The following is a 5,855-nucleotide window of genomic DNA, read 5'->3' on the forward strand; positions in this document are numbered from 1 at the left end:
AGCCACACGTGTGGACACCACTCTTTGAGGTGAGGTTTGGAACTGCGACCTGGTGAGACCCAAGTGCCAGCCCAGTGTGACCTTCAACGTGGCAGGGCACCAGGCTGGAGCACGCGTCCGACCTGGGGCTCCCTCTGTGACTGAATCAGGCCCTCGACAAGAAGCTCTGGCTTAAGTGCTGAGCTCGTCATTTCAACTTGGTGGTGAGGTTTAGACATTGGGAAACTTCAGACCAAGCCTGCTTTTCCGGCCGTTCATGAAGAAAACAGCTCTGGGGAACAGCGGCCTGACTCCTCCTGGCCCCTGAGTGCTGCCAGACAAGGGCAGCGGCTTCACCAACCTCCTGGGCTCTGGACACTGGCCCAGGCACCCTCCAGCTCTTTCTGGGAAGGTGGCTGAGAAAAGGTCGAGTCATCGCCCAAATGATAACCTTACACTAAGGAGTCTTTCACGAGCAAAGAAGCTTCCTGGAGTCGTTAGTTATAAACGCTAGCAGCCACTGTCACAGATCTGTAATTGTACTGGGTGATGTAAACAAATGTGGGTCAATGTGTGAAAACAGGACCCACCAAGCCTCTCTTCACTCAGGTCATCTCACCTGGAGAACACCTTAGCTTTGATACTGCATGTCTACCTGGACCAAATGTCCCCTGCAGTTAAATTTCTTCCACACTCAACATCCCACCCCAACACAAAGGAAGGAAGAATTTTCATGAGAAAAAAGCCTTAAAATTGATTCAATGGAGGCCTCCTGGTGGCTCAATGTGTTCAAGCACTGCATTATGAAGCTCTCCACAGCCACTGCAGCACGAGTTCCATCCCCGGCCCCAGAGCTGACCCACATGGCACAGCAGGCCTCTCCTGACCTGCCCGCTGCTCCCCTCAGCAGTGTACTTCGTCCATCTGCCTGTTCTCCTCCCTACTCTGTCTCTGGTGAGTCATCTTGCCCACCACACCTCTGGCCTGCACCCCAGTTCTGTAAGAATAAATATTTTAAAAAATTGACTGAGTGAGGAAATTTGCACTTATTAGAAAAACCATTTCGCACTGACATTTCCCTTCCGGCCACCTTGGCACAAATGTAAGAATCAGTTGTGACTCGGCATTTCCTGCAGCAGCTGCTCACAGGACAAGACTGAGAAAACGAGAAGCACCAGGCTGATTCAGCCGCTCCCGTTCCTGGCAGAAAGCAGCCGGGGTTTCCCCAGGGACACTGAGGGCTCCGGGTCTGCCCTGGAATGTCGGGGCTACGCATTCTAGAAACAACCAGCAAACATTTCCTGAAAGGGGTCAGCTGTCAGTACTTTCTGCTTGGCCACCTTGTGTTCCCCTCACTATCACTCAGCTCGAGCCAAGGACTTGGCACAATCCAGCGGCCGCCTTGACCGTTTCCGGGCCCGGGCTGCCACAGTAGGTGCCCCGATGGCGTTGAGCCACAGACCTGATTTCCACCGCTCAGGAGGCCGAAACTCCAACCCCGGGGTGAGCCGCACTGGCTTCTCCTGAGGCCTCCTCTCTGGTAGGCAGAGGCCGTCTCTGCTGTGTGTCTTCCGCCATCTCCCCACTGTGTTTGTTGTTACCTGTGCCCTGACACCTTCTTACAAGGACGCCAGGTGTGCTGGGTCAGGGCTCCCCCTGGTGAGCTCATTTGACATAACTTGTTTTAAAGGGCCCTCCCCAAATGCCGTCACAGTCTGAGATTCTGGGTGTTGGGGCTTCCGAGCAGGAGCGGGCGTGCGCTGAGGGCTGGGGGGCATGAACCGCCAGAGGGCTGGCCAGTCAGTCTGCAGGCGGGTGTTGCCGCCGCTTTCCAGAGCCAGGTCCCAGCCAGATGTGGGGGCCGCTGCACTCTGCTCCTCCCTCTGGCCCATCCCCGGGTCCTGCTCTCACTGACCTCCAGAGGGCTTCCTTCCTGGACTCCTGGGGGCCTTGGATTCCTTCTTGGCTGTAACAGCTCTTTCCTGCTTCTCTTCTGTACCCTCTTTGGCTTCCCGGCAATTAAGTGTTGCACGACCTTATAAAGCTCAGGTGAGCCTCCCTCTCCTGGTTGCATAATTTCTTCCAAGGTGATTGCAATCTCCAGCTACAAGCCAAAGGCCTGCAGTTGCTGATCTTCATCATCCCTCAGCATCCTAGCGTGTAGGACTAGGTTACTACTTACCTGGGTATCAAAGGTGTGGTGGGTGGACGGGGGCTGTGTCCCAAGATGGAGCAGGCACTGGTGAATTAGGCGAACCCCACTAGAGAGGGCAAGGCAGCTCCTATTCTGGACAGGGTGTTGGACAGTAAAGACAAAGCCAGGAGAGAGTGTAGACGCTGACAGTGAGGGTTAGCTGTGGGAGTCCGGGAAACCATCCCCTCAGTGAGGTGAGCAGACGCAGACACCTGCATGAAATGGGGGTCCAAAAACGTCATTCCTCTCGCTGCTCCCCTGAAGTGAGAATCCTGCTCTGGGGGTTACCAGGGACAGTCCCTGGGCTGGAGCAGTGTCAACAAAAACAAGGGGTGCCCCTACAGGCACAGCTCACCCCACCCAGCTGGGGTTCACCACCTAGGTCCTGGGCTTGGTTACTGAATCGCCTCAGTGGATGTGCTGAGTGTCAGCGCAGAGAAGCGCTCTGAATAATGGAACTTGTTGGAGCAACAGAGACAGAGAACTCCAAGAAGCCCAGGCCCCTTTTTTTGTGGGGTTAAGGCAGGACTGGGCGGTGCATTCTGCCTTGGCTTGCCTGTGAACAGAAAACCAAATGAGTCCAAATACAGCCATGAGGGGTAACGACAACTCCAGGACTCTACTGAGAGACTCTGAGGATTCTCGGGGCTCTGAGAAGACAGCGCAGCGACGGTGCCCTGGACTCAGCTGCCTTCTCTCCACGCTTGGTTTCCTCCTTCAAGAGCAAGGATGGGGGCCCTCCCTGGAGGCGCAGCAGGTTAAAGCACAGCACTAAGACGCCAAAGCCACTTCAGCACGAGTTCTATCCCCACATACATCTGCCTGTTCTGCTCCCCACTCTGTCTCTGGTGAAGCCTCTCGCCGCCCCTGCACCTCTGGCCTGTACCCCAGTTCTGTGTGCATAAATAAATAAATCTTTAAAAAAAAAAGCAGGAATGACTTGGCTGAGCAACTGCCGGAGAATGTTCAACTTGAATAAGGATTTGCCCTCAGTCTTCCTCCCGATAGGCTCCACACTGCTCCTCTTGTATCTTCATGGAAGGGAATGAGGAGAGCGAACCCGCTTCTGGGACGGGCGCAGAGGCGACAGTAAGGCCAGCGCCTCCTGGGCCTGACCCTGCCCAGCGAGTCGGCAGCAGAAGAAGCAGCCAGCAAGTCCTCAAGCAGTCAGACTCGTCAGGCCGCCCCAAGCCACACGGAGCTGTCAGCCTATAAATACAGCATTTCAGTCTAAACAATTGAGCCAGACACAGCTGAGAAAATATTGAGGCTGCTGATCCAATGAGGTGAGGAAACAGATATGTTAGGAACATTTGATTGGCCACCTCATAGCCGCCAGTTGTCCCAGGCCCCACACAGCGGGGGGTGCACAGTGGGCTGGCAAGGGTGTTCGAAGGCCTATCAGGCTGCATATTCCTGAAGCAAATCCCTGAGCAAGGAAACCCAGCTCCTCTCATGCTCCTAACAGTCAAACAGAAGCAATTAGGTATCCTTGAGTGCAGGTTAAGGCAAAGAATGCTCAAGGACACACCACCAGGCCTCCCTCCCCTCCCCTGCGGTGCAGCGGGTTGGAGCAGTCACAGCCACTTCAGTGTGAGTTTGCTCGCTGGCCAGGGAGTGACCCCCAGGGCGCAGCAGACCTCTCCTCAGCAGTCCCCTCAGCAGTGTATTTCAGTCCATCTGCCTGTTCTGCTCCCCACTCTGTCTCTGGTTCGTCCTCTCACTGGCCCACACCCCAGTTCTGTATGCAGAAATAAATATTTAAAAAATAAAAAAGTAAATAAAATAAATATTTAAACAATAAATAAAGGACGCACAGATAAAACGAGGGTGTGCTGTAGAAGAAATGTGGTTTTTTCACCTCCCTCAACATTCAGAGGGGTGGATGGGATTCTGTTCTACATGCTATAGAATAAAAAGATGAACTCAATCCACTCTTGGGCCTTCCCCTGGGGGTGGGGTTGTTTGGGGCAGGACAAGGAAAAAAAAAAAAAAGACTGATTTCTTGTGCTCAGCAAAGGCCCACAGCTAAGAGCTGACCAGGTTATTAGCCATCCTCTGGCTCAGGGAAGCCTGAAATTTTTGAGATCAGGCTACCATATATATATTTTTAAAGATTTATTATTTATGCATACAAGAGCTGGGGTGCAGACCAGAGGTGTGGGGAGGGGGCTGAGAGTATTCACCAGAGACAGAGCGGGGAGCAGAACAGGCAGATCGATGAAGCACACTGCTGAGAGGAGCAGCGGGCGGGTCAGGAGAGGTCTGCTGCTCTGTGTGGGTCACTCCCTGGCTGAGGATCGAACTCGTGCTGCAGTGGCTGTGGATACCTTCATAGTATTGCACTTGAACCCCTTCACTATGAACCCACCATATTAATCAATGTGCTTACTTCAGCTTGAGCTACAGGAGCATGACAGGTGTGTCCACCCAGACCTGCCCAGGTCAGTGCCCACAGTCCCAACTTCCCCCAGTCCACAAGTATCCTTTCCTAGAGTGGTACCAGTTGAGTCTTCAATTAGCCTTTCTTTGGGGTTTACTAATAAAAGACATCACCTTAAAAAATATCTCTGTTCCCTGGATCTCAAGATTTGAGTCCCCTCTTTCCATTTCAAAGGGAAATAAGAACCAAGTAAGAATGTAAGGAATGATGATCTAGACATTAGGGAACAAGAAACACACTAGCGGACCCCAGAGTGCTCAAAATGCTTCCAGGCTGATTACACATCCAGTCACATTTCTGTTAGAGCAATTGAACAGAAACCAAATTCTGTGGTCTTGCATCAGGGCTTTAACTGAATAAACTCTCTAATTGAATAAACTCAGTGTATATCTACGTATCTTAGTATATTGCCTTCAAGGCTTATCGGAATTTAGAAAGAAGACACTCTCCAAAGACATATGAAGACTATCTCTGATGAGAACCATCTCTAAGAGGACAGAAGACCTGTACCCGGTCGCCTCTGATGAGGAGAACCAGTGCCCAGGAAACGGGCTGGGTGTGGAGTTCTTCTCCCTGTCTGTTGCTGGCAAACTAAATTTTCAACCATGTGCGTGTATTTCCTATTCAAAAATAAACAATACTTTTAAATAACATATGCTTTATTTTGTAACCATCAAAATAAGAATTTCTCTCAAGGCCTGAAGAAAATGATGAATTTAACTTTTCCTGACAGGATGAAGTCTTTAGATTATGCCTGATGAACAGAATGGAGAATTCTGGCAAGATTCAAGGTGCTGACAGAGGAATTCATGTCTGACAGAACTCGGCCTATTCACCAAATGAAAGCACAAGAAGCAGATCCTTTCAGAGACATGTTTTGCCTCTTGTCAATGTAGTTAATGAATCAGAGCAGTTTAGTTACTGCGCCCAGCCTGTGGAGGTGACTGACACAAAATCCCAGAGGCCCACATTTGTAAACAGCTTGGCCAAGGATTTCAGGGTACAATACTCACTGTGCACTGGTTCCCCTGCCCAGGAAGACCTGTCAAGGCCACTGTGCGAGTGACTGGCTGGGAGGGGCGATGTGACAGGAATACAGGGAGGCCATGTCCTGAGCTTGGAGGGGGCCTCCTGGGGACTATCTGACAGAAAAGTGGGGGCTCACATATTAGGAAACCCAAACGCTATTTTTTTTTTTTAAGATTTTATTTATTTGTACATACAGAACTGGGGTACAGG

This window comes from Condylura cristata, unplaced genomic scaffold (assembly GCF_000260355.1).
Source record: "Condylura cristata isolate star-nosed mole 26May11 unplaced genomic scaffold, ConCri1.0 scaffold00002, whole genome shotgun sequence".
Lineage (NCBI taxonomy): Eukaryota > Metazoa > Chordata > Mammalia > Eulipotyphla > Talpidae > Condylura > Condylura cristata.